The sequence below is a fragment of the Marmota marmota genome, unplaced genomic scaffold (genome assembly GCF_001458135.2).
Source record: "Marmota marmota marmota unplaced genomic scaffold, marMar, whole genome shotgun sequence".
NCBI classification, from domain to species: Eukaryota; Metazoa; Chordata; class Mammalia; order Rodentia; family Sciuridae; genus Marmota; species Marmota marmota.
This window is the reverse complement of record NW_026000185.1, coordinates 10286507-10297394: the sequence shown is the minus strand read 5'-3', so window position 1 is coordinate 10297394 and position 10888 is coordinate 10286507. Positions and strand designations below refer to the sequence as shown.

Below are 10888 nucleotides of genomic sequence, written 5' to 3'. Positions count from 1 at the left end.
TATAAAGGATTTTTGACATTTGTTTCCTAAGTGAGGTAGGATTTCAGTTTTCTTACATGTGCTATGTTTATTTGGATTTGATGTCAAGCTTATGATAATTTTGTAGCATAAGTCAGGTAGCATTTTATTACTATTGAAGAGAAGATTTATTGTCTAAAGATTAGGAAGAATTTGTCTGTCCAGCTTTATGGACTGGGGCCTTTGTTCTCCTTCTATCCCTCCCTTTCTCTCTCTCCTTTCCTCTCTCTCTCTCTCTCTCTCTCTCCCCCCCCCTTCCTTCCTTCCTTCCTGACCACCCCCTCTTCCTTCCTCTTGTGGTATATCTTTTTTTTAAGGTATAGATGGACACAATATCTTTATTTTGTTTGTTTATTTTTATGTGGTGCTGAGGATCGAACCCAGTGCCTCACATGTGTGAGGCAAGTGCTCTGCCACCGAGTCACAACCCCAGCTCCGTCTTGTGGCAGATCATTAGTGTTGAAATTTATTTCATGGTAAATGGTTTCTGAATTTTAAAATTTCATCTCATCCACATTTGATAATGCATCTGAAAATCTACATGTCATCTAGAATTGAAAATTTCATAGCACATGAAGTTGTCCATTTTGATTTTAAATCATTGTGATACCTGTTGTTATAGCCTCCTTTCCATTACTAATGTTATTTGTGATGTCTGTCTTTGTTTTTCTGAATCAGACTTGCTGGAGATTTTCCTATGTTATGGGTCTTTTCAAAGGTCCAGCTTGTGACGTTGTAAGTCAATGCTAGTATTTTTTTTCTGTTTATTTCTGTTTTTATTTATTTTTTTCTCAATAACCTTTGACTCTATTTTCCTGTGCTTTTCTCAGATTGTCAGTTGAATTTTTAGTTTATTATTTCCTAGTTTTTAAGTTTGCAATTCTGGTAAATGAATTTACATGGCTGTGAGTGTCTCTCCAAATACCGTTTGGACTATTTCACATGCATTCCAGTTCATTTGGTTCTAAATATTTTACAGTTGCTACTTAAATTACTTATTTAACCCTTTAACTAAAGAATCTAGGTTTCTAAATATATGGACTCTGGGAATTATCTTTTTTAGTTGATTTATGATTAGTTATACTTATTGTACTACCATCAGTGTGAGATCAGTTATTACAAAGGGTGTTGAGACATCCTTGGTGGTTCAAATACCAGGTCATTTTGGGATAAATATTTTATGTGCACTTGAAGAAACTGTGTAATCTGTTGGGCTTTAAGGTCTTCCGTGGCTTGACGGAGACCTTTCAGTTTCTCTGGGTGGCGAGCTGCGATCTGTTTTGCCTGTGTCTGAGCACCAACACGCAGGGTCTGCAGTTAGCAAGAACACCTGAATGGCAAAACTTTGGACTTTTGACCTGGTGGTGTGGCTCTGCCAGGTGGCTTGATTCTGCATGATGGCATTTTCTCAGCCGAGGAGCCGGCTCAGATCCAGAGAGCAAGCACGGGCCTGTCATCTTAGCTGGCTGTGTGCATGGATTTGCTCAGTCAGTCTGTGCTTCTGTCTCCCCAGGGGTATGGGCGTTGGCGGCCCATGTGGATGAAGAAACCCTCTGGTGGCAGACTCCACAAGTCCAGTCTCCTCCATGGCAGGCTTTCCTGCCGTGTGCTGCTGCTCGCTCTTCTAATTTGGGCTCAGTCTGCTTCCCACCTCTTCTCAGCCTCTGTCTGTGATGGACAATTCCTTGTTTTTTTTTTTTTTTTTTTTCCAGCCTCCAAAATCTATGCTTGCTCAAGTCCAGTCCATCAAATGTTTGCAAGTGTGGTTAGTTTTCTGTTTTGAAACATAATCTGTGGAAACTCTGGCGTGCTGGGGTGGCATTAATGTTCCTACGTTGGGCTCCGCAGTGGACGGTTGCCATGCTTCTTTACTGAGTGACTATTTTTAACTGCTGTTGCAGTATAGCCAACATATAATAAACTGTTCTAATTTAAGGTGTGCCATCTGATCCGTTTTTATGTATGTTTATACCTTGAAATCATCATCCTAGCTAATGAGCTCCAAATGTTTTCTTGGGCCTCTTGTAATCTTTCCCTTCATTTCCTGGACCCAGGGCTCCCCATCCCCATGGCAGGCCCTGGAAACTCCAGTTAGTAAGTGGAGCCACCAGGGGGCTCACCTTGCTTATTTACCATCTGAAGACCACTGTCCTGCATTGCCCCAAATCCAGTGTTCTCAAACTCTGGAGGCACCAGAGGCAAGAGGAACAGCAGTGCACAGGATAGGCAAAGCAGATGGAGGGTCAGGAGGACATGGGGTTGGGGAAGAGGGTAAGATCCCTGCAAAAGTCACTTTCATCATGCACTTGAGTCACGTTCTAGGCAAAACACTACAGCGGCTCCTGGAATTTGATTCTACAGATTGACACAGTAACTTAAAAAAAAAAAGTATAAAATCATGGGTGGCTTGCCAAATTCTTGTTTTGTCAAATTAGGACATTAGATAGACAACTACTAACTATGATTACCAGCACTTCATAAAAGAGATGACATTTTACACTGAAAATGTTGGAAGACTCTTTATGATTGTCAGTCTAGCAATAATGAAGAAGCATCCTGCCCATTTAGCTTTCCAATAACCACTGGTATTTCTTACTTTCTGTCTTATACAGCAGGACAGCTGCCAGTCTCACTGGCAGACATTGTTCTCAGGGGCATTTTGAGGACCAAGTTGAACCAAGTAGCAACTGAACCCACTATTTCTCTCTGCTTTCTCTTTGCTGGTCTGTAGGAGACCTGTTGCCCTTTCTTCCCTCTGTAGGGATTCCTGCTGTGGCAGTCACTGTTTTCCATCTTCCCCTTCTTCCTGGGTTCCTACAAGACTACATTTCCCAGCTTCTTGCTGTTGATATAACCATATGACTGGTTCCAGCCAATGGGCTGGGAGCAGAAGTGTTATACTCCGTCCATGGTGTGTGATTCTCCCCCACATTCCTTCCCTCTCCCTTGTAAAGGAGCATCTGCTGACATGGAGGTGCCACAGATGGAGGCAGTCACCACACGGAGCGCAGCTTCTCTGGAATGCTGCCCACCCAGTCTCCCAGAGGACTTTGTAGGAGCAAGAGGTGAATTTAGGTAAAGCTCCAAGATTTTGGCCTTGCCTGTCCCTGCAGCTTAACTTGGTCTGCTCTGACCAATGGCAGCACCCAACTGGAGAAGACTGGCATCCGATTTTAATAATTACTACATAGAAATAAATATCAAACTGAAAAGAAAGCAATTCTCAATTTAAAATTTTGCATTTCAACTCTAATTCTCTTGAACTTCTTTTCATTTGTTAAAGATCTGAATTAAAATCTCACGAATTAGTTGGAGGATAAAAATTCAGATGGCCTGGCATTCCCTTTATTGTTTGATCTGATGTGTTTTTCAGGCTTCTTTGTTTCTGGGCATTCTTGGAGAATCTAGATAAATGATTCACTCTTACATTTTCCCTCAGGGTCTCGTTCTTTAAAGCTCCTGTTCCATAAGGTGCCGGTAAATACAGCATGATTCGTTATTTTTGATTGTGTTCACACAGTGCCATTGACAGCTCTCTAGTTAACTTGATCTGAGCAAACAGCCAAGTTCATTCACTTGCATATTTTAAAAAATAAATAGTTGATTATTACTCATTTGTTCTTAAAGTCTTTATGGTGCAGCTACTGAATACTGGTCCCTGGTAAAAAGAGATATGAATGAGGGCAGATGTGCCTGGATTTCAGGAGGCCTTGAAGCCCCACAGAGAGCTTCAGGTTTCTTTTTGAAGATAGTAGCTGCATCCTCACATTCTCCTAAGTTCAGGCCACTGGAAAGAAGGTACAGTGCCTTTCGTTGTTTGTTTGAAGGAGTTCTGAGTCACCTGAACCTACCTGGGCTGGATACCTACACTGAAACTTCTGGCTCGAGGAAGAGAATTGTGGTCGTTGGCCAGGCCTGAAACAAACGCTTACTCTTGAACCTATCATCTGGGGCAGAAGTCAGCAAAATCATGGTCCATGGGCAACCTGCCCATTTTTGTTGATGAAGCATATTGAGACACACCACACCCATTCACTTAGAACATTGTCTATGGCTGCTTTGGTGCCACAGTACAAGCTGAGTGGTTGAAACAGACCACATGACCCGCAAAATGTGAAATATTTACTCTATGGCCCTTTTTAGGAAAAAGTTTGTCACTCCCAGAGCCAGGGGTGTATGAGTTTGCTGGGGCTGTCATAAGGAACCACAGAACAAGTGGATTAAACAAGAGAAATTAATTTTCTTCCAATTCTGGGGGCTAGAAATCTGAGACCAGGGTGCCAGCAAGGTTGATTTCTTCTGAGACCTCTGGCCCGAGGAGGTGTCTCCTCCCTGTGTTTCTGGGTGGTCTTCCTTCTGTGTAAGTTTGTGTCTTCATTTCTTTTTATAAAGACACTAGTTGTTGGGTTCAGCCCAACATCAGACCACACTGGACTTGTTTACTTGCTTAATGACCCCATAGTCACATCCTGAAGTTCTCTGAAATTCACAGGGCTTCAACCCATGACTTTCAGGGTTGAGCGAGGGGAGGTTGTTTTCAAGTAGAAACCAGGATGTTTCCACCAAGATGTGGTAGAATGGATGCTGGGTGGGAAAAAGATGTCCAGTGACATGACCACTGCATTGTGTCTTACAGAACAAGAGAATGTGTGGGCCGACAGGAGAGACTTGGGAAGGAAAAACTTGTGTTGGGTGGTGGGGGTGAACTGACCTGCTGGAGAGAGAACGAATCAAACAGCACATTAGAGGGAAAAAACATGTGTGCTACCTTCAGATGCAAAACAAAATAACAAGGCCCAAAGCCTCAGTGAGCCGCAAACCTTCTGTGCAATGCAAATTTGAGCTCCTGTCTGTGAAAATTCTAGCTGTTAAAGATCAAGGAAAACAGAAAATGCACAAGATGAAGTGCTTGCAAGTAATCGTAGGTTCACATGAATTATGTGGATCTTTGCCAGGACCCACAGACCATAGTCTATGTTAGCAACTTAGCAAGGGTTCTTACAAGGGCCGACATGGAGGGGTATGCTGTCAAAAAAGGGAAGAAAGGAAAAAGAAAACAAGGCTCGATATGTCTGGGAAAGGAATTAAGGAATTTTTGGCTCAGAAAAGGAAAAACAAAAATGACTCAGCTTCCAGAGGCTTGTTTTCTTTAGTGTCTGAGAAGTGAATTATCCAAATAGATTAGGAAGGAGCCAGTGCAGTGATTCTCAAAGGGTGTTTCCCAGAGCACCAGCTTCAGGTCCCTGGGACTTGGAAATGCGGGGTACAGGCTTCCCCTCAGGATTACCACATTAGGAACTCTGAGGATTGGGCCCAGCAATCTGCACTGGACTGAGTGTTGCAGGTGACTCTACTGCATCCTAAAGAAAAGAAAACAAATAACAGTGGATTAAATAAGGCAATGTTTATTCTTCTTATGTACACATACATATAGAAGTAAGAGTTTAAAACTGGTTAGGGTGGCTGGATGATCATTAGAAAGTCAGGCTTCATACAGTTTTACCCCAGTAAAATGTCAGCTTTCATGGTCAAAGTGCTTCACGGTGTGTCATGGCTGCTGGAGTTCCTGCAATCACCTTAGTTTTTCCAGACAGGAATTAGGAGGCAAGGGAATAGGAAAAAAGGCACTTCTTGTAGCTGAGTCAGACTTTCGTAAGGAAATTCCCTGGAAAATCCACCAAACAACTTTGGCTCACATAACATTGACTAGCTCTAGTTGTATACAAGTGAGGCCAGGATATACTCCTTTATCTAGTCACGTTGTCCCATGGTTTAAAATTGGAGTTCTTATGGTAGAGAACAGAGGAAGAGGAAGTTAGTAGGTGGTTTATAAGTCTTTCCTATAGTTGCAAACAGACTCAAGAGGCTTAAAGCTTTGCAAGCTGGGGAGAGGCGCGTGTCCAGGGAAGGGAGATCTTTCCTTTTAGGAAGATGGGGACTCTTCTTCCTTTTCTCCCTGGGGGTGGGAAGATTTAAACAGAGATTCAGGGAAGGGTTTTTTGGGAGGAATGCAGCCCCCAAACCATAATCTGGTTGTGCAAGCCAGATTTTGAGCAGGGAGGAGGACATAGGAAAGATTTTGCTTCATGTATGGGGCTGATGTCTTCAGATGCTTTTCCTTTTCCAACTTGAAGAAAAGTCCTGGCTGTAAGGACTTTAAACTTTTCTCTCTAACACCGAGTGATCCCTCCTTCTGTCACAATAGTACCTGCACACTTTGTGTTGGTGGCCTTGGGGAGAATGGAGGATGTGCGAGAAGGGAAGAGAAGTGTTTCAGTACACACAGATTCCTGGGCAACCATGATGTACCCATGTACTTGTGAAAATGTGCAATATGTACCGCTTATGGTACATGAGATAATTTTAGATGCAATATAGAAATAACATTAATTGCATAAAGAGGTGTAAATAACTAAACTGAATCTGTTGAGAAGCATACTGTTTTGCTATCCTACCCTTTCTTCTTTTTCCTGTCTGATACTTGGATGTGATATTGGCAACTCTAACAGCGGCTTTGTGGCCATAGGCAAGATTGAAGATGGAGGCCTTCTGTGGAGGATAGCAGTGTAGAAAGACAATAGCACTTAATTTGATGATGAGCATCTACTTCTAGCCTCCGTCTGTCTATATTACTGGATTTTTTTTCACATGTGAGAAAAACATGTCTTTAATTTGTTTAAGCCTCTATTATCTTTTAGGGATTTGTCACCCGCCAACGAACACAATTCCTAATTGAAGCAGAGACATCTTTCACTATTTAGAACTGTGATGTGCATGTAGACAAAAGGTAATCATTAATCACTATGGTAATTGATGGGAAAAACTGCCGTGTTTTCATTAAGGGGGAATTAAGCTGCAGCATTAAGCTAGTCATATTAACAACAGGCATTTGTAGGATGCTGTAAAGATAGCTTCGGACTGTCATCTCCCTAATAGGATACGACACTCCTGCTGCAGAGAAACTGGATGGCTGCTGTAGGATCCATGCTGCTTGATTTGCTGGTTGTTTGAGCAAAACTTGGATGAAGGTGTCACCACTGAGGCTGCATTCTGTGCACAAAATAAGATCATTTCTTTAAACTGAAGAGGTGCACATCAGTGTGAGGACCCAGCCACAGGAACACCTGACCAAAGACACTGGGAATAAACAGGTGATGGGGGAATCATGTCCAACCTCTGCGATCCAGCTGATTCTTCCCACAGAGCAGAAATGTTGGGCCCAAAAGACGAGTAGACCTGCTGCATCTCCTGTACTCGTTACATGGTTGAGACTGTCTCAAGGGCAACATTCAGGTCTGGGGGTGCGTGTGAAAAACAAAACCAAACAACCTTACCCTTTAGTATTTATAAAGCACAGATACAAATACAGCAAAACAATTATTTAAAGTACATTTGTGGTAATAACATTTTTGTGATAGAGAGGAGATTAGGAAATAAGTCTTAAAAGGCTGCTTGGATGGGTGGTAATGAATCGCAGCTGGGAACTCCTGAGGCATCTGAGGTGCAGATGACTCAGTTGGCTCCAGTTCTTCCCCCCGACTGCATTTTGAGTTTGCCCATGTTCTTGGCTCTGGCCAGTGGAACATCAGAGCTTGTGCTATGAGCAGAGGCTTTCGTTGTGCCTGTGGAGCTGGGCTTGTTCTCCCATGTTCTAGTGACCATGAGGTCACTGGACCCTGAACTTGGACTGTGGCAAGAACTTGACCTGAACCCATGGCCTGAAGGGGAGGTGCCCAGAGGATTCCTAATTGGAGCAGAGCATCTTTCACATTTTTCCCCTGGATCAATCACACCCTGGCCCATCTGCAGTCTTATGAGCATGCTAGTTGTGGTTAAGCCACTGAAATGTCAAGGGAAATTTGTTATGCAGCATTATTGTGGCAAGAGCAGACTGATATATCTGGGGTTCCCTTACAGTGGGGTCCTGATCTCTGAAATAATCATCTCTGCTTTTTAAATTTGGTGCACATTACAACAGACTTGGCTCAGTTTGGCTTAAACCCCAGGGAATTATTCTCTCAGACATGTGAACTGCCTCCCAGCATTTTGGCCTCCTCTTTCCAGCTCTGCTCTGGATTCCTTTTGTGGCTTGTGGCTGCCACTAATTAGACTAAAGAGCCCCGTCCTTTCCTTGGGATGTTTGGATACTTCCTGGCTTCTTCTTATCTTTGGTGTGGGATTGCATGGGCTTTGGGTTAATAGGGTTGCTCAGTAATGTTTATAAATTAAATATAAGTTTTCACATTCATCAATGAAGGATAATTTGGCAGGCTTTACTTGCCATGAGCTCAATGTCAAGTGAAAATTCAGTCACCAGAATTCTTTTTTCTTAATGCCTGTCTTCAAAGGTATGTGAATACTCAGCATAGACAATGTCCTGCCTCAGATGTAATTGATGTCACTAGACAAAGCCACATCATAGCATTGTTGAGAAGTCAGTTTCTACAAATTCCTCAAAGGACTCCCTGATGCATTGGTTTACTGGAGGAGTCATTATTTATCACAAAATTTTATGGCCTTAAGATATTATGCGTTCAGAAAAGATAAATGTCATTAAAGTATATTATAGTCAAAGAATGTGATCAGTGAATAGTCAGATGAACAAATGTGTTTAAGCCCTAACCAGAGCAACACAAGGGCAGGGATTATTGATTTTGTACTTTCCTCCATGGGGAAGCGGTACAGGCTGTTGTTCTGGGACACTTCTGATTCTAGAAGTGAAGGACGAGCTTGGATCAGCCCTTGTTCTGCCAAGGAGGGCTGCAGGGAGGGAGAATGGCCCCCTGACTGCCAAGTACCTTGCATGGGAGAAAAGTCAGCCTGAATGCTCCAGGGTATGCCAGCGGAAGCCATATCAGAGTCACCATGCAGGGCTGGGCTGGCTGTCATGGGGCCCACTCAACCCTGCAGCATTGCTGCTCTGGACTAGGGTGGGGAGCAGGGGGTGATTGGAAGGGGAGATATACAGGACTTCTATGGGCTCAGGAGCTCTTCAAGGGCTGACTTGAGAACCAGGGCTGAACTTGGGCCTTTGGGCTCAAGATATCTGGAATAAGATACATGGAACATCTCGTTTATTGATCACCTACTATCTCGTAGGCATCAGAGAGGAAGTCTTAGGTACATCATCTTATTCATTCTGAATCTTTTTGAGAGTAGCTCTCATTTTATCGATGAATCAGCTGAAGTTCAGAGAGGCAAAGCAGTTGTTTGCGAGCACTTGGCCCTAAGTGGTTGTGGCATTTGAATCTAGGAATCCAACCCAGGCCCTCAGGGCATAGAGTGCCTCAGCTTTTCAGAGCAGTGTCTTAGGAGACGGGGCTACAGGTTATGGGAGGTCACCTTGCACACAGATGGTGATTGTTAGGAAGAGAAGTGGTGGCCAGAGTGCCTGGTGCCTGCCTCCCTCTATCCCCACAGAGCTGGGTTCCTTTTGTGTGTGTTTCTGGGTCTGCTAGTCCTGGAGGGCCTCCTGCACCGTCCTCCCTACAATTCAGGATGGCCGAGTGTAAGAGCCCCACCAGCTCCACCATCTCACAGCCCTGGAAGAGGAACTCCATGCTGCTGTCTCCTTATTCATGATGCAGAAGAAGTGGAAGTGAGAAGGGCCCTGTGCATGGGCGTGGGAGAACAGGCAGAGTCTAGCTGGACCTGTCTTTATCACAGCAGCCGCCAGCCAGGCTGTTCCCAGCCCCACCAATAAGTCCTCCATCAAGGGCGTGGCCTAAACAGAGGAGCAGAACTGTTGGGAGAGAGTCAGCTGATCCACTCCCCTAAGGCTTGGGGGGACCTTCCCCCTTCTCCAGGCAGTGGGGAGTGGCTAGAAGAGGTGGGCAAAAGAAGCAGAGAGGGGTCCGCCACCCTGAGGAATGTGGGTCCCTGTTAGGAAGCAGCAGGGGAGAGCTGGAGCCAGCTAGAGTGGCCCCGAGTCCCCAGAGAGCCAGCTGTTGAACATCTGCCTCGACATCTCTGAAGATCAGGTATGTATAGACAGGAAGGCTCCAGAGCAGAGCTGAAGAGTAATTCATCTATCAGTTATATCTGAAATTTGCTAATCCTCTTACAGTGCCCACGAAGCAAGAGAAATCTCCGCAATCGATTTCTGAGCTCTGGCAACGGGTTATCTGTTTTTTCAAAAATAATTCCAATGAGTCCAGATTTGTGGTAAAGGAAATTGATGTGTGCGATCCTTCAGGCACCAGAGGATGCAGCGGAAGGGATTGGAATGGAGGTTATCAAGCTCGAGCCTGCGTCATCATCCCCTGGGCCTGAGCTCCGCGCACTGGTCCCCACCCCAGGTTCAGCAGCTCTGGGGCGGGGCCATCTCGGTGCTGCTGCTGCTGCTGCTGGACTGGGGACCACACTCCACTTGGGGAGCTGCTGGACCAGCCTGGGACCCATCCTGAAGCACTTTGGGGAGTAAGTGAGGCCAGGAACGGAAGGAAGGGAATGAAATGAAGGCTGATGAAGGAGTGAAGAAAGTGCCCCACTTATTATGCACCTACTGTGCACTGGATGCTAATTGCAATACATTTTATGTACAGTCACACGTCACTCAATGACAGGGTTGTGTTCTGAGAAACGCATTGGTAGGTGGTTTTGTCATTGTGCAGTCATCCCGGAGAGTACTTACACAAACCTGGCTGGTGCAGCCTACTACACATGCGTGTGCATGTGCACACACACGTCATGTAGCAGCTTACTCCTAGGGCCATGATAAAACATCATGAAATTAAGCACAAAGAAAATGATACAATCAAGAGACATTGTAGACCTGAGACATGTGAGCCTGCTGCAGAATCACGTGGCACATGCATAGCACAGGTACTCGAGTAGCACAGTCACTTATTGTTATCATTATGTACAGTGT

General features: G+C 44.5%; 1 long non-coding RNA gene across 2 annotated transcripts; it reads left to right on the top strand.

Annotated features, from left to right (window-relative positions):
- The first annotated feature begins 387 nt into the window (after positions 1-387).
- Positions 388-7407, top strand: LOC107146805. Of its 2 annotated transcripts, XR_007342650.1 has the most exons (4): positions 388-494; positions 697-753; positions 1532-6805; positions 6955-7407. It is a non-coding gene; the product is annotated as an uncharacterized LOC107146805 (long non-coding RNA). The 2 variants fall into 2 exon arrangements; XR_001504070.2 differs by having other exon boundaries at positions 1532-7407.
- Positions 7408-10888: the final 3481 nt, after the last annotated feature.